General features: G+C 41.5%; 1 long non-coding RNA gene and 1 pseudogene across 2 annotated transcripts in view; both read right to left on the bottom strand.

The window, feature by feature from the left end:
* The window catches only part of LOC309631482, a 71,827-nt gene that overhangs the window by 12,961 nt on the left and 36,033 nt on the right, over window positions 1-22,833 (bottom strand). The gene's annotated exons all lie outside the window — the stretch shown is intronic.
* On the bottom strand, window positions 10,864-21,661 carry LOC309631437 (eukaryotic translation initiation factor 4B pseudogene; annotated as a pseudogene). The gene has a single exon. The product of its transcript is annotated as a eukaryotic translation initiation factor 4B pseudogene (transcript).

Raw genomic sequence — 22,833 nt, 5'->3', positions numbered from 1 at the left:
CAATTAATCAATGTCCCAAAGGGGATATGGGGGCAAAGATGAGTAAGTATTAAAAAAAAAAGCCTGATTATGATTGCTTGGTCTCATTTCCCAAAGACTAGTTCCCAGAGCTCAGCAGTTGACACCCATTAGAAAGAAGTGATACCGGATGAATTTCAACATGTTCATCTGGAATTCAGTAATTATATAGCTACAAGATGATACCTGCTAACTGTACTTAAGGAGCATTTTACCTCAGGCACTAGAGATTTAGAGGATTCCCACATACCCACAAGTAGAGGAGTTGTTTAATAGCCAGCCTTATTCACGGGGTTCCCCAGATACATGCACACTATCTTCTGTACAGCCCTGGAATAGCCACTTTTTGCTTGTTTGTTTAACCAAGCCAAAGAGTCCTAGAGAAACAGGCATGCCCCCCCTTTCCTCGACTCTGTTCTGGAAACTGGAGAAGCGCCCTAGGCACAGCTGATGCCCATTCTGTTCCATTAGAATCTGTCTCATCAGCAGAGCTTGACAACAATAATTCCGAGTCTTGTGGTTCAGAAAAATGTGGTCCCCAGACAAGCAACATCAACATTACCTGGACGGGACCTGATAGATATACAGATTCATGGGCCCCACCCCAGACCTACTGAATTACAGGTAAAGTCCAGGAATCTGGATTTTAATAAGTCCACCATGTGATTCTAAGATGCTTGCTCAAGTTTGAGAACCACTGTTGCAGTCTTGGCTGTAAAGGACCAAATCCTACATCTGTTAAGCTTTGTGGGCCATAAATTCCTGTCACAACTATTCACCTCTGCCATTGTACTGTGAAAACAGCCATGAACATGTGTAAGATGGAGGAGCTTGACTTTTTTTTTTTTTTTTAGTAATTTAGGGAGATGCTTTTTTTAAAATAAATTTTTATTTATTTTTGGCTGCATTGGGTATTCGTTGCTGCGTGTGGGCTTTCTCTAACTGCGGTGAGAGGGGGCAACTCTTCGTTGCGGTGTGCAGGCTTCTCATTGCAGTGGCTTCTCTTGTTGCGGAGCACGGACTCTAGGTGCACGGCCTTCAGTAGTTGCGGCACGTGGGCTCAGCAGTTGTGGCTTGCGAGCTGTAGAGCGCAGGCTCAGTAGTTGTGGCGCACGGGCTTAGTTGCTCCGCGGCATGTGGGATCTTCCTGGACCAGGGCTTGAACCTGTGTCCCCTCCATTGGCAGGTGGATTCTTAATTCACTGCGCCACCAGGGAAGTCTGCTTGACTGTGTTTTAATGAAACTTTATTTACAGAAAATAATCAGGAGGCTAGATCTGGTCCCAGGGAGGTAGGGAGACAAGGTTAGTCCTCCAACCTACTAGATCCTGATACACCCCTGAGAGTTTTATAGGATGCTTTATCAGTCAGAATTTTGATTTCATCCATGTTTCTGATCCTGGGTTCTTTTGAAGTCCTTATTGTTTGTGGATTTTTTTTTTTTGAAATTTACCCACAGTAAAAAAGAAAAAGTACAACTATACAGTAAAGTACAAAGCATTGGGTCTTTTCTAGAGGTCTGGGAAGTATGTAGTAGCCCCATTTCACAGTGAGGGACTGAGGTGCAGATGGGACACATTCAGGCCCTGCCATGCTGTGCAGTTTCTTGAGCACAGAGACCCCATTTCCATCACACACAATAGGAACAGTGCCTTTGGGATCTGTGAACAGGGACCTAGACATAGGATTACATTTAACGACACTGCTCATCCCCGTCAAGCCTCCTCTAGAAACCCAGTTTCATGGTCCGTCGTGTACATAGCTACGCTATGCTACTTCCTCTTATTTGGGGCCACACAAACAAGAAACAATACAAATAGACAAAGTAGTTAATTATTGGTTCATGTATGTCTCTAGACTTTATCAATAAAAGATCCATCCGGAGATCGGACTCTGTTTACCAAGCAGCTCGTACACATTCTTCACCATGAGCAAAAGAGAAATATTTTTCAGCAGGATAGGGATAGGTTTGGTCCAACCAGGGTGGCATCTAGTTCTCATCTGGAACAGTTTTGGTGAATATGATTCCTCCAAAATTAGGTGGGGGAGTGGAGAATACAGGAAAGGCTCCAGGCCAGAAACACAATTATCAAGAAAATTATAAACTGATGTGCCTGGGCTACTATACGAAAAGCACAGGCAGATAACCTACCGATGGTGGGAAAAGTGTGAAAAGACTTGTAATGTTTTCTCATTGATTTTTTTATTAGAATGAGCCAGGATATCTGACAGTCACAGACAGCCTCCAGATTTCATTGGCTTCATGCAACAAAGGATTTGGGGTGATACAGGTGGCTCTTTAAGGCAGCTTGCCTCACGGTGCAGCTCAGGGTCCAGGTCGTTTTGATCTTGCAGCTCTGCCCCTAAAACAGAGCCTCCTGCAGGATCACGTGCCTTCGGGAAGACAGAGAGAGCTGTGAGGGTTTTCCACTGCCTCTACTCACAGGTCACCCAGGACTAAGCTCAGGGTGCTGCCCAGCTACAGGGGGCCTGTCGTCCATATGCCTGGAAGCGGAGGAAAACCCGACTGATACTAGTGTGATACCGGGACTCAGGATGTCTGCCGCATTACATGGTGTATCTCTCTATAGCACCAAAGGGAGGTTAGCTAATACAAGAGCCATGTGCAGCTTAGAGGACTGAACGAGGAGTGTATTTTAATAGCCCTGACATATCGTGTACACTAATAAGCGATGGCATTCTTAAACACCTATTAAACACAGATCCCTGGTGTCACAATTCCCAGCACAGGCTGATTCAGGTTTTATTGTCGGGCTCAGGTCCACTGATGTATACAGACAGAAAGGGTGCCCTGAAAGAGAGCAGACAGAGAATGAACACCGTTAGAAACAAACACAGAAATGGAAACAAAGGCCAGACAGGTTGTGAAGTGCCTGCTGGGTCTGTCTTATCTCTTTCCATGTTCTTTGCTCTGTCCTTTCAGATAGGACACACCTACCCTCTAGATCCTCTTGCTTTATCCCACTTCAATAAATCAGGCTGAAAGATGATATTGGGTAAAACCCTGAAAGCTAAGGGCCCAGGACTCCTCTTCCTGTGCCCACCCACCCCTCATCTGTTCAGCACATGGTTCTCCCGCTAATAAATATCATTGTCTGAGAACCTATTTTGTGCCCAGTGATAGGAGCTTTATATGTATTATCTTAATAGCACAACAGTCCTATGAGGAAGATGCTGTTGTACCCATTTTGCAGATCAGAAACTGAGAATGAGCTGAGTTAAGTAATTCCTATACAAGGTTGCACATTTAACAAATGGCAAAACTGAGAACTACGCTCAAGTCTGATGACTCCAAGGCCAGGCTACATTACACCTGTTGTGCTATGTTGTCTTCATAACCGTTGCCTTTGTTTTCATTTATCAAACATTCAGAGAGTACCTACGGTGTGTCCTGCACTTTGACAAGGATCAACAAGGCAGAGAGACATGCCCTCCAGCCGTTGACAGTCTAAATCGATGCCACAAGTGTGGTGGTAAAGACGTGCTCAGGAAGCCCAGAAGCAAAAGCTGTAATCTATCTAGAGAGGATGGAGAAGATTCCAGAGAAGAGGTAAGATTGACTGTTCTAAGGAGGAAAACTTGGGAGGGGGGTTGGGGAGCAGTAAGAGGGATATTTTCCACTAGGCACTCTCTTGTGCAATTTTTTTTTTTAATATAATCAGCACATCATTTCTTTCTTTCTTTTTTTTTTTTAAGCCTGCATTTTATTTATTTATTTATTTTTGCCGTGTTGGGTCTTCGTTTCTGTGCGAGGGCTTGCTCTAGTTGCGGCAAGCGGGGGCCACTCTTCATCGCGGTGCGCGGGCCTCTCACTGTCGCGGCCTCTCTAGTTGCGGAGCACAGGCTCCAGACGCGCAGGCTCAGTAGTTGTGGTGCACGGGCCCAGTTGCTCCGCGACATGTGGGATCTTCCCAGACCAGGGCTCGAACCCACGTCCCCTGCATTGGCAGGCAGATTCTCAACCACTGTGCCACCAGGGAAGCCCTGTCTTGTGCATTTTGACATCAGGATCCCAATGGGAAAACACAAGGCCTGTGGAAGTGGAGATTGATGGGTTCCTAGCGGACATTGATCACATGCGCTCCTGGCCTGTCCATGGTCACCACCATACCACACCACACTCTGAGCAGCCCTTGGTTTCAGGCCAGCAAGACCAGCTGTTTAGAGTTTGTTCAGGATAAAATCTTCACACAAGTGCCCATGAAGAGGATGTGGCCAACACCACTGAGAAGTGACTAGAACAGGCCCTGGGCCATGAGCCAGGAGCTCCCAGGTGAAATCAATCCGTAGTAGTCTCCCCTCAAGTAGAGAAGGGCTGGCTCTAAAGACAGAGGAATAATGTGCTATGATCTCAGGGTGTGGTACCCAGACAAACAGCAGCAGCGTCACCTGGAAAGCTGTTAGAAATGCAAATTCTCAGGATCCCCTCCAGACCTAGTGAATCAGAAACTCTATGTCAGTTTTTAATCTGTGGAGAAATTCCAGTCTATAAATTCTATTTCTTTCCCTAAAAGACTCTTGGGAACTTGAAGGGCCTACTGGGGTTGGTCATTAAACCCTTGTATGTGCCTATCCTCCCTGCCCCACTTTTTCCAGGACCAGCCTAAGGCGCCTCTTGAGAACCACAGATTCTCAATGCCGTCAGGGAAGCCAGCACATGGCATAGAACAATGTGAGAGAGAGCAAAAGCAGGAATGTTGGAAGTATTGACATGTAGAGTAAAGGGTGGTTTGTTTGGGGGAGAGGCTGGAAGGAGGTGAGTGAGCCCTGGATCTTGAAAGGGTGGAAGAAGGGGTACCGTGGAGCAGAAACTAGAAGAACACTTATGAATAGTGCCACAAGAGCACGACCATGCCCTGGGCATTGTCATAGGTGCCAAGAGGAGGGACAGGAGACAGAGCAAACAGGAAGCCCTCACCAGGGAGCAATTAGACCATAGCACCTTAATTTTGCATACTATTGTTGGAGCATCTACTCTGTGCCAGACACTCTGGCACAGGGTAGACCTGTGGACCCTGCAGCCATACTGCCCGGGTTTGAATCCCCACTTGGGGTGACGCTCAGCCAGCGGGACCTGTATAGCCACACCAGCTTTGTTTACAGGTGGCATCTGTTCTGAGTGGTCACAGCCTTGCCTCTGATTGGCCAGTGTCTGGACCATCCTAGTTGTTACGTTTTTTGAATATCACCCATGTTGTCACTTTCTGCAGAGTTGAATTTAAGTTATTAAGCATCTCCACACCTCGATTTCCTCATCTGTACAACAGGAATAGTAACATTACTTACCTCAAGTGTTAGGAGGATTAAATGAGTCAACAGAAGGACTGTGCTTAGAATGATGACTGGTGCATAAATTCTCAAGAAATATTAGCTGTGATAATTCTTCTCTCCCAAAGTATGAACAGTGCCTGAGCAAAGGCCAGCTTCTCAGAGTTAAAATGTCCCGAGTGGCCTGAGTTGCTAAAAGCAGAAGCTTGTTTCTTATAGGATTTAAGTCCAGGGCTCGACACCCACCCAGCTCAGAGCAGGAAGAGGCAACTTGCTCGGTGGAGATGGCTAGTGTGGCGGGGACATGACACCATCGCCTGTCTGCAGCTAGAGCAGGGCCATTGCACACATAGACGAACTTGCTCCCCTCCGGAACATGCAGATCTTCTGGCCCAAATGTTGGAATAGACCCTTGGAGTCCATTCAAATGTGGAGAAATATTGAGATCCAATCAAAACCACTCCAGCCTGTTGGCTCTTATTTTTGATAGACAGGATAAGCAAACTCTGCCTAAATAAGAACTGGTAATAAATATTCTCTTTTCCTGCTTTTCTAATTCTTCCAAGTCAAATGCTCCAAGTCTAAATGTCTCACGGGGCATCTCTGAAGGATTTCTGAAGTGTTTATTTGGCGAATAACAAAAATTCTTTATGTTATACAGACCTTTCACGTATATGTGATGTTCACAATCCAGCTGAGAGAAAAGCAGGACAAACGGCCTTAACTTCAGCCTAGATGGTTGGAGACTGAGGCCCAGTGAGTGTAGGTGGCTTGTCTGGAGGCTTATGGACATTTATGGTGGGGCAAAGGGCAGGAAACCATCACTCTAGAAATCTACAACCTTTCCTATTCATTGGCTAATTGGAGCCCTCTTTCGGAACACTACTCCCCAAACTCTCACCCACCTCAGCTTATTTTGAAGATGCCCACATGCACAGACACACACATACATCAATAACAACCATTTGGCTTCAGGTGAGAAAGGAAGTGGCTCATCCTGGCAAAGACTGGAGACCCCTGGCCATTCACCTTCCACCACCACCTCCCTTCAGCACAAACCATTGAAAGCTGGTTCTATACATGTGCTCATGCTTTTTGGACACAAAAGAGAGAATTAGGTACATATCTCCTGCATCCTAAAATAGGCATTTGAGGATGGGGCAGAATGAAATATTGTTTTATTCCTAAGTATTTTATTGTTTTGATGAGATTTTAAAAGGGATTGTTTACATTCCCTTTCTGATATTTCATTGTTAGTGTGAAGAAGTGCAACTGATTTCTGCATGTTAATCTTGTATTCTGCTACCTTGCTGAATTTGTTTATCGGTTCTAGTAGTTTTTGTGTGGATTCTTTAGGGGCAATATTGTTTTAAATATTTAAAAGAACTACATATATCCCTATAGAGAGACAGTCAACTTCATACACAAAAAGCATGATATGCAAGTATTAAAATGTGAGAGAAATTGAAGTGGTAACTTGCGCCTTTTCCAGCAGACCTGGCAGGAAGTCATCACTTGCAACCATGGAGAAAAAGAACTATACAAAATAGCCTATATCATGTCATAGGTACAAACATGCAATATATTCAATATATATTTGAGGTTTCCAACTACCAAAATAATCTTCATATCCTTACAGAAGTATAATAAATAAACAAATAAAAGAAACCTTCCTTTCCATCATGAGAAACCGTGAAATCAGCTGAAATGCACCCAAGTAGTTTAATCCTATAACATTCTTCTAAATTTGGGCCCAAGAGGCACTGCCACAATTTTGTTAGTCAATTAGACAACGATTTCATGAGAGGTGCCTCATATACATATCTATATATTGGTTCTTCTGTACTGGAGGCAAGGAGGGAAGGACCCAAACAAGGAGACAGCACGGTGCCTCTCCAGGAGCCATCTAATCAGGCATCCTATGACGATCCTTGTTCCTATGACGATGACACAGGAACAAGGAATATGAAGGACAATCCATTCTTCCTTCCAAATACATCCAACTCCTTTTTCGTCTTCTGACACTAATGAGAACCCTAATGCAGACCCTCCATCAGCCTTTCCTCCTATCCTGGCCAGCTGCCAGCCTTTCCTCTTGGGTTCCCTTGAATGGACCTTGGCCAGATTAATTTTTCTAAACCAGGCACAAGCAAACCAGTGGTGGCAGCCTAGCTTCTCAGCCACAGGGAGTCACTGCACACTCTGGCCCCTCACCAGCCATTGGTCCCGAGCCGAATCTGCCACTGCAGCCGGAACAGCTTCGATGTGACCACTCTCTCCACTTTAATCCACCTAAGAATCCCTTCCCCTCCTCCGCACCTTTTCCAAGTGCTTGGAAATCTAACTCAAATCCCATCACTTCCACAAAGTCTTCCTCGACTCCTCTAGTCTGTAGGGTTCTCCTTTTCCAAATTCTAACAGCAATAGAATTTGCTGTGACTCTCTGTGCCACCAGGTGGAGAAAAAAAAATGATGCAAAAAGTGAAGCCACTGGACAGAGAGAAGCTGAGACAGGAGGGGTGTTTTATGCACAAGGCTAAGAATCTTTCCATCCTTTCTGAACTTAGGCAAGGGATAAATAATTTTTTATACCTTTCCAACCAGAATGGCCAAAATAAAAACCGTTTTAAAAAAAGACATACTAACGTTGGCAACAGTATTAAGCAAATGGAACATCATTTACTACTAATAGGAGGGTAAATTGGTCAATCACTTTGGGGAAATACTAGTAACCACTACAGTTTAGCATAAGCTTAATCCATGAGCCAGCAATTCCAACAAAATAAGTGCACATATGCACCAGGAGAGATGCACTGAAATGTGCACAGCTGCACTAATTGTAATAGCCAAATACTAGAAACAACCCAATTGTTCATCAACCGTAGAAGGAATAAATAACATCAATGAATAAATACAATGACTTAAAATATAGCAAAGTGAATGAATGAACTCAGCCATGTACAACAACACAGATAAATCTCACAAAGACAGTTGAAGGAAAGACGCCAATCACAAAAGAAGCAAGGTAATGGTTAGAAAGGAACACAAAGAGTTTTCTGAGATTCCGGTAACGTTCTGTTAAATGATGTGGTTACATGGATGTGTTTATTTTGTGGAAATCAGTCAAGCTGTACACTTCTGATAAGTGCAATTTCTCTTATACATGTTATACATAAATTACATTTAAAATGTGTGTGTATATGTGTGTGTCTCTGTGTGTGTGTGTGTGTGTCTCTCTGTGTATATGTGTGTGTGTGTGTGTCTCTGTGTATATGTGTGTGTGTGTGTGTATGTGTGTCTGTGTGTGTGTCTGTGTGTGTGTGTGTAAAAGGGAGACAGACAGAGGTGCTCCTGACTGCAGAGCAGGAAGGGAAGGAAATAGCCCAGAGACCATATATAATACCTGTAAGCACTGAGGGCTAGCTTCACGGTGTGGGAGCTTTGCAGTTGCACCAGGCCTTGTATAGACAGGGTCCCAAACTTGGATCAATGCTATGCTGTCACTGTCTTACAATTCTTAATAACCTTGGAAACAAGGACCTACATTTTCCCTTCAGCCTAGGCTCTGCAGATTACGTAGCCAATGTTGAGTACAGGTTTATTGTCAGCTCCCAGTATGCAGAATCCGTAATTCCTCTAGTAGATCTGAGAGAAATTCACTGAATTGAATAGACTCAACCTCGGAAGCACTTTTGGATGCCTTTTCAAGGAAACTGGGACTGAAGCCGCCTTTCTTACTATAAAGTCCTAGAGAAACCAGTTGATTTCAAAGCCCACAGTAGGTCTAAAGGGGATGGGGAAAGGAGAGGTAGAGGAAGCTGCTACCCTCTGAGTCCTGAGTTAATTCCTAAATGAATCAGGAAAACCACTTGGTTCAGAGGAGGGTATTATTTCCTCATGCAGCTGGTACCTCATCCCATCAAGGACCAGAATGATAAGTTTGAGAACCACTGGGCCTGCTTGTCTCAGCCCCCCTTCTCTCCTCCAGCGAATGAGGTGCCCTTGGGGAGCAGGTAGTTTCTGGAACTGCTCCAGAGCACGGTCTTTCCAGCATATGTGTGTGGCAGGGTACGAGCATACCTAGTTCTGGAGGCATTAACAGACCAAAGCTGTGCCCTCCATCCTGGCTTCTATCTGCCTCTCCTTTGTCTTCGCTCTCAAATCATTCAGAACCTGGGCAGGGAAAGGGGAGCCGACCAGGTTTCGAACCTTCTAGAAAATAACTGTGCTTTGCCTTCTCTTTAAAACATGGCGGTAGAACTCTTGTGCAAGAGCCACCTACAAAGCATTCCATGGCCGCATCCACGCTATAAAGGCCAGCCCCCAAGCTGCCCTTCGTGTGGTTGGCTTTTAGGCAGGAGGCCCTGCATCTCAGATAAAACAGCCCCTTGTCAACGGGCAGCCAGACCACCAAAATTACTGACTCTGCTTCAGTCCTGGGCATCCAGATAGGTGGGTTTCTCACCCTGAAATCATTTTCTGCTGAATTAAATCCAATTCCATACCCTGGGTTCTACAGCTGATACCACAGCCTGCCCATCGCCTCTATTTTCTGCCTGAATTTTGCTCACAGTTCATCTGCTGAAAACCCAGGAGATTTTCAGGGGTTATTTCACATGAAGGGAAGAGCTCTCTGATTTTTAACTGAGATTAGATAAAATTCCCAGGGTACCCCTCAGTCAAACAACCGCTCCTGCTGACTCCAGGTAACCAGTCTGGTGGTGGCACTCAATTTCAGTTAGCCCCACGGACACATTTTCTTCTCATGTGACTGTAGCAATAATAACTTTTTTTCTTTATCTGCTATCAGCCTACAGGGTTCCAAATTTTTGCGACTCATCTTTGGAGAAACCGTCTCTTGGTGGCTCATTCTATCCATAGGATCTTTCACTTGAATAATTTCACAGCACCTGCATTTATTCATTCATTTATTCATTCATTATCTGCTTATTCTGCAACACAGAACTCAGTGGACATTTATTCCCCTTACCCTACTATCCCTTCACATCCTTTATGCTCATCAATGCCTGGCTCATGGTACCCTTCCAAAGATGTCTTCCTTGATTAAGTCCATCCTCCTCTGACCAGAGTCCTCTGATCTTATCTCTTTCTTCTGTGTCCGCTCAGTATTAACTGCTAAGTCTGACCCAAACTTCCCAATACTAACTCTCATAGCTCCCCATACATATTTCTTAAACCCAAGTAAAGTCTGATGATTTTCAAATGAGGAGGAAGATGATTGGCAGTGAATCAGAGTCTAAAGGCAGAGTCCTTAAATGTCCTTTGTATTTTATAAAAAGCATGTCCAATATTACACTGTATTTCAAATAATAAATATTTGTATCGATTTTTAATATAAACTACATGAAGTATATCTCAATAAAATATCCCTGATCTGGGGGAATACAATGAAAATATAGTGATTCTCAATGGGGACTTGTCCCTGTAGGGAATGATCAGACCCTGAGCCAGGAGAAGGCAAGGTTTTTCTGTCAATCTTCCCTAGAAGTACCAGATTCATCTCTATCCCTAGAACAAGGGACGCGTTTCATAAGCCTTTGTTCAAACTCTTTTCCCTACCTGGAGTGCCCTTCCCTCCTCTCTATGAAATCCCTTCTATACTTAATGAGCTATTACAAATATCACTTCATACTCTAAGCCTTTCTTGGTTCTACCAAGTGGTCTTTCCTTCTTCTGAATGCCCTGTAAGAGGCCTTATCTATGGCACTAATTGCACTGTGGCAAATACAATATTAACGCATTTTTATACACCCATCCTCCTGACAGTAAGCTCCCTGAGGGTAGGAATCATGCACAGTATGATTTTTTTTTTTCCAGGAGATGGTGAGTTTTATTTTGTCTTGTCTGGATAGAGATTTGATTTGCTCTCGAATGTTCCAGGGTGGTGAGAGACTAGGAGAAAGCACAGAATGCAGAGGTCTATTCGGTGTAATCTTCTCCCTCATTTTCATCTTCACCATCAATGGCAAGAGTAGCATACTTGCTTGCAGAACTGAATTTAGAGGCTGGATTTTCTTCAGCTTTCTTTGGCTCAGGTGCAGACCTGGAGTCCTGATGCTTTTTGCCATCTTTCCTGTCTGACTCCTTGCAGTGGTCTTTGCTCCCTCCATCTCCTGGACCATGGCTGGAATTTCCACTTTGGCCTTTGGGGGCACTCAACCCATCTACTTTATTTTCATCTGCTTTCCTTACTGGTCCTTCCTCAGATGGTTGAGCTGGAACTACTTTCCCTCCACCACTTGTAGGGGACTGCTGCTCTGTGTCTGAACTCTGAGATCGAGCAGGAGGGTTAGAACTTCGTTTCACACAAGCATTCTCCTTTGGTGGAGTGGCTGGCATTACCTTTAGAGGCAGTTCAGGTTTGGGAGGCTTAGAGGCTGGAGACTGACTGTCTTCTTCTTTACTGGGTGTTTCATATTCTAGCGACTTCTCACTCTCTCTCCTTCGTGCATCCTGGTCTGACTTAGTTCTTCCAGATGTGGCTGAGGTCCCCGTCTGTGATGACTCATTTCCTGCCCTCGACCCTTCCCGTTCCTGAGTTTCTTCACTTCGCCAGCTTGGGTGTCTCTCCCGAGGCCGTCGTTCTAGCTTTGGCTCATCCAGCTGACGCTGCAGTTTCTCCTGTTCTTTCTGTAGCCACTCTTCTACTTCTTGTTCTCTAGCAGCTGTGTCAACAGGCTTTGCTCCTCCAAAGATAGAGGCTGCCCGACGGCACTGGGAGGTGCTAGCAGAGGAATCATCTTCCTTAGGAGCACTCCAAGGCTTTGGGTTCAGTTTGGGTCCTTGCGGGGGACCTCTATCATCACGCCTATAACCATCCCAAGAGTAATCATCTCTGGAGCTCCATGACCGGTCATCTTGTCATCATATCTGTCTTCATAGGGTCCCTGCCTCCTCTGTAGTCGTCATCCCTATGGTACCCACTACCAAATGCTCTTCTGCCACTGCCTATCCTGGAATCGTAGCCTCTATCATAGTCTCTGCTGCCTTGGTCATCAGAGCGATCTCGGCCCCCATATCCATCCATGTCCCCGCGTGGGCCATCACGGTAACTGTCCCGATACTCATCACGATATCGGTCTGAATCATAACGATCTCGATACTTGTCTCCAAAGCTATCATCAGCTCTTCTAGGTTGGTAGTCATCAAAGCTGTCTGTAGCAGGACGGGCCCTCCAGTCTGTATCTGTTCTGTCAGAATCCCGATTTCTATCTCTGCCAAAAGAACAATCATCCTGTCTTTATCCTGTGCTTGATCAGCAACGTCCACTCGAATTCTCCTGTTACCTAGAGACTCTTCATTGGGGCTCGGGGCGTTGAGCAAGGAATCCAGGTCCTCAAACTCAGCGTAACCAAAACCTTTCAACCTCTCGGGATTGCTGGGTTCACGTTATAAACGCACTGCACTGATATTTAAACCTCTAAAGGAATTCTAAAGAATTCCTTAATGGAGTCTCCTATCACGTCACAGGGCAGGTTCCCTAGGAAAGCAGTGTAGGTGGCGATTTGGGAAGACGGCTCCAGTGGATATTGGATTCCCGAGCAGCCCGTGGAGAAGTGGGAAGGATGGAACGGTCAATTGGAGGTCATCATCATTACTATGCCAAGTGGTTGAAACATCTCCTTCTAGGTCATCTGTTTCATCAGCCCAGCTGACTGGTTTGGGGACACAGGTGTTTCCTCCAGCAGTCCCTCCATCCTCAGCCAGGAGGTCTGTTAGGGAGATAGTCTTCCCCTTCTTCTTCTTCATTTTTGCTGAGGCCGCCATGTTGGGAGAGGGAGAGAGAACGCAAAGGCCACAGTATGATTTTTATTCCAGAACCCTAAGATACATCAAATATCACTTCATTCTTTCTCTAAACCAAATTAAATTAGTTCTAAGCTCTATTACCTAGCTGGAGAAACATTAAATTTCAGCCTTTGGTGAGCTTCCTTCTCCCATCTGCCCTCTTACCATCACCATGAGACTATACAATATTGAGTATACAAGGGAGCATATTACATGAGCAGGGTGCCCTCCTTTGAGTAGGGTGCTGTCAGCTTTGGTGCTCACTGCCAAAGCCCACATGGTCAAGTTGAAGCAGGTGGCTCCACCACCTCTTGCCTATTTCCAAAGTCCAGTCTAAGGCCCATTCTCAGCAAGGTCTTCCCAACCTTTCTATCAGGACAGATCTTTGTCTCTTCTGAACCCCATCTCTTGACCCCCCATTTGATGTTGACTGCATTCTAGCATATGCCTTGGCATCTATTTTGTACACACTTAATCCCTCCAGTTTGCCCCATCCCTAGTCTTCCCCTAGTCTTCAGAGGAAGAAATCATCGTAGTCACATTCGCCTCTTGTACTAGTAGCTAATGTAGTGCCTCAAATACTAAGGTATTGAGTGAACGGTTAATCTTCTGCTCTTTCATCTTCAGCCCCAGGAGACACTTCCTGAGACATAGGATCCGTCCTGTAGAACTCAACCCAGACATCCCTTCCTCAGTAAATTTCTTTACCTGTCACCACAGCTATTTGTGTCATTATGTAATCCTGTTTGTACCACTAGATTGTATATTCCATGAGGGCAAGAACAACATCTATTTTTAAAAATTTTTTAAATTGAAGTATACTTGATTTACAATATCATGTAAGTTTCAGGTATACAGCACAGCAATTCAATTTTATATATATGTATATCTATATCTTTATCTATCTATGTATCTATGTATCTATCTATCTATCTATATATATATTCTTTTTCAGATTATTTCCCCTTATAAGTTAATATATAATATTAAGTATACTTCCCTATGCTATACAGTAGGTCGTTGTTGGTTATCTATTTATACATAGTAGTGTGTATATGTTAATCCTAGCCTCCTAATTTATCCCTCCCACTACCCCCTTTCTCCTTTGGTAACCATAAGTTTCTTTTCTGTGTCTGTGAGTCTCTCTGTTTTTGAAATAAGTTCATTTGTGTCTTTTTTTTTCTTTTAGATTCCACATATAAGCGATATCATATGATATTTGTCTTTCTCTTTCTGACTTAAACTTCACTTAGTATAATAATCTCTAGGTCCACCCATATTGCTGCAAATGGCATTATTTCACTCTTTTTTATGACTGAGTAATATTCCATTGTGTGTGTGTGTGTGTGTGTGTGTGTGTGTGTGTGTGTGTGGTGTGTGTATACATGCCACATCTTCTTTATCCATTCATCTGTTGATGGACACTTAGGTTGCTTCCATGTCTTAGCTATTGTAAATAGTGCTGCGATGAACATCGTGGTGCATGCATCCTTTCAAATTATGGTTTTCTCCAGATATATGCCTAGGAGTGGGATTGCTGGGTCATATGGTAGCTCTATTTTTAGATTTTTAAGGAACTTCCATACTGTTGTCCATAGTGACTGTACCAATTTACATTCCCACCAACAGTGTAGGAGGATTCCTTTTTCTCCACACTCTCTTCAGTATTTATTATTTGTAGAATTTTTGATGATGACCATTCTGACTGGTGTGAGGTGATACCTCGTTGTAGTTTTGATTTGCATTTCTCTAATAATTAGAGATGTTGAACATCTTTTCATGTGCCTTTTGGCCATCTGTATGGTTTCTTTGGAGAAATGTCTGTTTAGGTCTTCTGCTCGTTTTTTGGTTTGGTTGTTCGTTTTTTTGATATTGAGCTGCATGAGCTGTTTGTAAATTCTGGAGATTAATCTCTTGTCAGTTGCACTGTTTGCAAATATTTTTTCCCATTGTATGGGTTGTCTTTTCATTTTGTTTATGGTTTCCTTTGCTGTGCAGAAGATTTTGAGTTTAATTAGGTCCCATTTATTTATTTTTGTTTTTATTTCCATTACTCTAGGAGACAAATCCAAAAAGATTTTGCTGCAATTTATGTCAAAGAGTGTTCTGCCTATGTTTTCCTCTAAGAGTTTTATAGTATCCAGTCTTACATTTAGGTCTTTAATCCATTTTGAGTTTATTTTTGTGTACGGTGTTAAAGAATTTCATTCTTTTACATGTAGCTGTCCAGTTTCCCCAGCACCATTTATTGAAGAGACTACCTTTTCTCCATTGTAGAGTCTTGCCTCCTTTGTCTTAGATTAATTGACCATAGGTGTGTGGGTTTACTTCTGGGCTTTCTATCCTGTTCCACTGATCTATATTTCTGTTTTTTGTGCCAGTGCCATACTGTTTTGATGACTGTAGCTTCAAAGTCAGGGAGCTTGATTCCTCCAGCTCCATTCTTCGTTCTCAGGATTGTTTTGGCTATTTGGGGTCTTTTCTGTTTCCATACCAATTTTGAAATTATTTTTTCTAGTTCTGTGAAAAATGCCATTGGTATTTTGATAGGAATTACATTGACTCTGTAGATTGCCTTGGGTAGTATATTCATTTTGACAATATTGATTCTTCCAATCCAAAAGCATGTTATATCTTTCCATCTGTTTCTGTCATCTTCAATTTCTTTCATCACTGTCTTATAGTTTTCAGAGTACAGGTCTTTTGCCTCCTTAGGTAGATTTATTCCTATGTTTTTCTCTTTTTTTTTTTGGATGTGATGGTAAATGAGATTGTTTCCTTAATTTCCCTTTCTGATCTTTCATTGTTAGTGTATAGAAATGCAACAGATTTCTGTGTATTAATTTTGTATCCTGCAACTTTACCAAATTCATTGATGAGCTCTAGTAGTTTTCTGGTAGCATCTTTAGGATTTTCTATGTATAGTATCATGTCATTGAACAGCATCCATTTTTGCTCACTATATTCCCTACCTAGAGTCCTGATACCCAGCAGCCAGTCAAATAAATATTGACTTACATAATAAATACCTCCTCCTCCAACCATCAGCTCCTCCAGCTGGGCTTGTGTTTCTGACACACCAGGATATATTGAAGCTGTGGGGTAATGATTCTCCTCTAAGGTTAAAGCAGAGGCCCCTCACCATGAGAACCTCCCTTGAGAAGCAAAGAGTGAGAATCCAGAATCCTCACCCATCTCTAAGCCATGTTTCACCACCTCTGCCTCACTTTCATGCCTCCAGTCCTGTTCAGAAAACTCCTTACCACTTTCAACTTTTCCTTCTTCACGGTAGAGATTCATCCAAACCTGAGCAGAGATGAAAATTCCCTCAAATCGCCAAATAAAAGCCTTTTAGGGGTCTTTCAGGCCATTCTTTAGATACTATTTTCTACCAGTAGAATGTGCAGCAATGGGGATTTTAACATGTCTGGTTGGAAATAGCAAAGAATTCAATTAATGTGCTGGGCACTCAAGATCTGACATTGTGTAATTCTAAGTGACAGTGACATCGATGGCATTGTAGACTGGTCTAGGAGACTGCAAGGAACATGCTCCCCAGTGCTGATGGATGAGATCATATTTTAACTATTTCAAGTTTATTTTTATTTTTTTAAATTAATTAATTAATTTATTTATTTATTTTACAGTAGGTCCTTGTTGGTCATCTATTTTAAGCATAGCTGTGTGTACATGTCAATCCCAAACTTGTGATTGCTGGGGGATGGGGAGGGGAAGGTGGGAGGGAGGGATGGATTGGGAGTTTGGGATTGACATGTAACTGTTTCAGGTTTAAATTGGCCTCTTCTAGTGGAGTCTAGATCTGTACTTTCCCATACAGTAGCTACTAGTATGGGCACCTGTGGCTATTTATATTTAAATTCAATAAAAATTTAAATTTCTCAGTCTCATTAGTCACACTTCAAGTGCTCAATAGCCGCATGTGGCCCATGGCTACCATATTGAACAGCGCTACGTTACATTCCTATCAATACAGAAAGATCTATGGAACAGCATCGCCCTAGATTCCTTGAACACACACCAAGGTGAAACATCATCTCAGCAAGATGACTTGCACTTAGATAGGAAATGTTCAATAAACATCCGCTCTTTTTACTACACACCAGATTCTGTTGTACACGCTTCACACACAGCCCATCATTAGATGGTCACAATTAGGGATATATGTAGTATATTATTATCCCCTGAACTAGTTTGCTGGTGCTGCCATTCCAAAATATTGCACACTTGGTGGCTGCATTTGATAGAAAATAGAAGACCAGAAAAATGAGCCAGATGAATGACTCTACTTACCTACTTCCTTTTTTTTCCTCTTTGCCCTCCTGACCATTTTGGTATAAAAGTCTCACAATGGGATGGGTTATAACTCCGAACTCAGAGAGATGGTAATGTGGGTAATAAATCCTGCCCAGGACCACGCCTGAGAAGACAGCCTCCCAGGCTGAGAATGAGCAGGGCCAACTCAGTGCAGCCTCTGGCTCAGGTTGGTACAATTCAGGAATGCCACCATCACCCAATGGGATTTTTGCATTGTAATATGCTAATGACCAAGCCAGTATGCTGGGCAGGGAGTAAAAAGCACCAATTCTCCTCCACAAAAATAAAAATGACATGCGGCCAGCTCTCTATTAACCACAGAAACTGGAGCAATAAGAGCAGAGGCAATTGCAATTCACAGATAATTCCAAAGCTTTTCTCTAGCAAGTGACAGCAAGTGATCTCATTTTCAGAGGCTTCAAGGACAATTCTAATGTAATAAACAGAGAGACAGATTGTGTGAATGCAACACACACATACACACAGAGCTTGACGTGAGAGAAAAGGAAGGGAACCAGAGACCAGATACCCATTCAGGCTTGACATGTTCCTGCTGAACCCTTAGACTTTGTGTTCATAAGCTCACCACTCATTCAGGACCTTTGGGCTTCATGCAAATTAATTAAACTGTCAGGTAGCTCATTTTATCATCATCGAGGTTTTAAAATAATTAAGAGTGAAGGCAACTGATTAAAGCCTTTCCAGGCTGCTGTAGCAGTTTATGAATTATAAAAGTTCCATATTAATGTGACTCCTCTGTGACTGCAGATTAGCTGGGGGATATTCATTAAGATGGAATAAAAAGGCAACAGGAGCTATGACATCCTTTGTTTCATGTTCCCTGACAGCTTTCCAGGGCACTCAGTGTGAAGGCATGAAAATAATACACTGTATTTCTATAGCATTTTACAAATAGGATAATATCGTTTATCCCATTTGATCTCCCCATTAGTCTTATGAGCTTGGCAAGGCTGGTGTTATTCTCTTTGTTTTACATGAAAAGAAACTAAAACTCAAAGAAGTTTAGTGCCTCGCACAGATAATAAGAGAGGAAACGTAGTCAAATACCCAGGCCTGCTAACTCCCAATCCAGTGGTCTTCCAGTATGCCATTGTGTCTCTCTTTCTTAAGAGCCATGCTTCTCCAAAAACAGTCCCTCCATCCTCCCGTCTTAGGTGTCTGAAATTTCCAATGAGAAAGATTCATTACTTTGGTTTAAAGCAAGGATTCCCACATTAAAATAGAGGAGAAAAATTTTCACTGAGAGGTGGAAGAATAGAAGTGTTTTTCCTGTACTCTCTCCTTATGAATTGAGTAAAACTAAAAAAAGAAACAAAAGATAGAGAAATAACACCATTTTAAATAAAGTAAGGAAACAAATGTGTGCCCAAAGCATAAACAAAGCAAACACTGAAAGATCTGAGTCTAGTCAAGGGAATATGGTGAGAGTCAACTCATCTACCTCAGACTTCATGGAAGATGCAGATTTTCCCAAAGTCAAGTGTCACTAAGAAAGAAAGAACATCAATCGTCCATAAACCCTTCCACAGATTTTTTTAAATGGGGAGTGCTTCCTAAATCATTTTTCGATGCCAGTATAACTTTGGTACCAAAACCTGATAAGTGACATTACAAGAAAGGAAAGTTACATAACAAACATGAATTCATGATTCATACACATGAATCCCAAACACAATATCAGGATTTAAAGATACTAAACAAAATATTATCGAAAAGAATCCAGCAATAAATAAAGAAAGATAATACATTGTGAAAAAGTTGAGTTAATTCCAGAAATCAAGGGAGGTTTGAGTTTTGAAGCTCAGTTATTTGTTCCATTTACAGAAAAAGAAAAATTACATGATTTTATTCAATAGGTGTAGAAAAAAGATTGATAAAATTTAATACTTATTTATAATAAAATCTTAGAACACTAAGAATAGAAGTGAACTTCCTAATCTGATAAATGAGGTCTACAATAATCTAAAAACACATGTCATGCTTAATAGTGAAATAGTGGATACCTTCTCTCTAAATTGAGAATGAAACAATAATGGAACTTATTAATTTCTATTCAACATTGTACTGGAGGTCCTATCCAGTCTAATAAGGTAAGGGGAAAAAAGATTAAAAGTAGGGAAAACTGCCATAATTTGCGTAAGAGATAATTGTGTGCACAGAAACACAAACTATAGACAAAGTATTAAATTAAGAAGTGGGCTTAGCAATTATGCTGGACAAAAGGTAAGTACACAAAAACAAACTGTATTTCTACATACTAGGAAAAAAGAATTAGAAAATAAAAAAGTTTATACTATTTCTAATAACATTAAAAAATCAAAAGCCTAGGAAATAAATCTGACAGAGGATATGCAAGCTATCTACACAGAAAACTCTAAATCATTATTGAAAGAAATTAAATAAGACAACAGTATATACCATGTTCCTGAATTGGAAGTTTCAGTATTATAATTGTTTCAATTCTCCCCAAATTGATCTATAAATTCAACACAGTTCCAAACAACATCTCAGCAGGATATGTGTGTGGATGTGTGTGTGTGTAATTTGACAAAATACAAATTGATATGGCAGTGTAGAGTACCAAGAATATTCAAGACAAATTCAAAGATTTCTAAAAGATGTCAGGACTCATAATAAAGCTGTAGTAATTAAGTCAGTGTGGTACTGATGCAAGAAAACTGGATAGAAATTGGAAAATGGAACTGGATAGAAAACCCAGAAAGAGACCCTTGCAGTATGAACACTTGATTTATGGCAAGTGTAGTATGGAAAGCAGCAGGGAAAAGACAGTCTTCTCATTAAGTATTGCTGATCAGTTAGATATCCATATATAAAGAAACAAAACCCAATTCCTACCTAGTACCATGCAAAATAATCAATTTCAGATGAGTTGTTTATCTAAATGTGAAATATAAAACAATCTTCTACAAGATAAAAATAGTAGAATATCTTTATGACCTTGGAGCAGGCAAAGATTTCTGAAAAGAGCACAAAATGTACTAACCATAAAGGAAAAGATAATAAATTAGACTAAATTAAAAATAGCTGTTCACGAAAAGACTTCATTATGAGTGCGAAAAGACAAGCCACAAAATGGGAGATCTTACACTACATGTAACTAAAAGAGACACATATCCAGACTATATAAAGAAAGTCTACCAATAAATAAGAAAAAGCCACCAACTCAATATAGAAACTGCCAAGATACTCGAATGGGCACTTCACAAAAAGAATATTTACATGGCCAATAAACATATGAAAATGTTCCCATTTGCATACCTTCTTGGGTGTATGAAAAGATGCTCAAAATCACTAATCATCAGGGAAATGCAAATCAAAACCACAATGAGCTATCACTTCACACCTGTTAGGATGGCTATTATATATATATACTTTTTATATATGTAAAATTTATTTTATATATTTATATATTAAAGTGGATTTTTGTGTATATATATCTGTATATATATATTTGAGTGTATACATATTATACATATATATATTCGTTTATATATAAAATAAGTTTTGGTGAGGATATAGAGAAATTGCAACTCCTGTATGCTGCTGGTGGGAATGTGCATACAGCGGTGTGACCACTACAGAAATAATATGGAAGTTCCTCAAAAAATTAAAAATAGACTTACCATATGATGCAGCAATTCCACTTCTGTGTATTTACCCCCCAAAATTAAAATCAGTATCTCAAAGAGATATGTGCACTCCCATGTTCATTGCAGCATTATTCATAATAGCCAAGATGTAGAAACAATCTAAACGTCCATTGACAGATGAGTAGATAAAGAAAGTGTAGCATATACATACAATAGAGTATTATTCGGTCTTTAAAAAGAAGGAAATCCTGCCATATGTAGCAACATGGATTAAACATTCAGGACCTCATGCTAAGTGAAGTAAGCCAGTCACAGAAGACCCGATATTGCATGATTCCACTTTTATATTTAAAATAGTCTGACTCTTAGAAGCAGAGAGTACGATGGTGATTGCCAGTGTCTGGTTGGGGGGGGTAGGGGGATGGGAAGTTGCTGTTCAAAAAGTATAAAGTTTCAGTTACGCAAGATAAAGAAGTTCTAGGGCTCTTCTATACAACATTGTGCCTATAGTTAACAACACTGCACTGTACATTTAAAACATTGAGGGTAGATCTCAAATTAAGTGTTCTTACCACAATTTTTTTTCTAGAACACTGTATCTGTTCTTTCTTTAATTAATTAACTTATTTATTTATTTATTTATTTTTGGCTGCGTTGGGTCTTCGTTGCTGTGTGCGGGCTTTCTCTAGTTGCGGCGAGCGGGGGCTACTCTTCGTTGCGGTGTAGTGGCTTCTCATTGTGGTGGTTCCTCTTTGTTGCGGAGCGTGGGCTCTAGGCACACGGCTTCAGGAGTTGTGGCACAAGGGCTCAGTAATTGTGGCCCACGGGCTCTAGAGCACAGGCTCAGCAGTTGTGGTGCACGGGCTTAGTTGCTCCGAGGCACGTGGGATCTTCCCGGACCAGGGCTCGAACCCGTGTCCCCTGCATTGGCAGGCGGATTCTTAACCACTGCGCCACCAGAGAAGTTGCTTACCACAATTTTTTTAAAAAAGGAAAAGAAAGGAAAATATACCCAAACTCATTAAGAGAAATGCATATTAAAGCTACAGTAAGATACCACTGTGGAACATTTAACATGCCTGAATTTGAATTTAAAAGCCTGACAAAACCAAGTTTAACAAGAATGTAAAGCAACTGAAACTCTCACATGCTGCTAATAGGAGCATAAATTTGTACAAGCACTTTAGGAAATTGTATGGCAGTATCCACTAAATTTAAACATATGCATAGTCAATGACCCAGCAATTCCTATATACATGTCCAAAAAATGATTTAATTTTTAAAAAATCTTTTAAAGTTAAAATAAAAATAAAAAATAGAGAAATTCATGCCCACGTGCACCAAAAGTTATGTGCAGCAAAGGTCACAGCATCATTATTCATAGTAGCCCCCGAACAGGTAGCAAGCCAAATGTTCATCACAGCGGAAAAATTTTAAGAATACTTTTATGGTGTATGTATACAATGAATTCAATACAGCAAAAAATGCTTAACTATAGCTGCATGTACCAACATGAATGAATCTCACATACATGGTATTGTGCAAAAGAGGTCAGAAAGGAAAGAATATATGATGTATAATTCCATTTATAAGATTTCAAAAATGAGTGAAACTAATCTATGGTGTTAGAAGTCAGCTAGTTACATTTAGGGAAGGTAGTAAGGTTATGGAATGGGCTGATATACAAATTGTACCTTTAGGTTCCTGGAAATACTCTTTCTCTTGACCTGGTTCACAGTTAAACAGGTGT

The sequence above is a fragment of the Balaenoptera borealis genome (assembly GCF_965194805.1).
Source record: "Balaenoptera borealis genome assembly, chromosome: 6".
NCBI classification, from domain to species: domain Eukaryota; kingdom Metazoa; phylum Chordata; class Mammalia; order Artiodactyla; family Balaenopteridae; genus Balaenoptera; species Balaenoptera borealis.
Note: the sequence above shows the minus strand (reverse complement) of the source record. Positions and strands in the feature narration are given on the sequence as shown.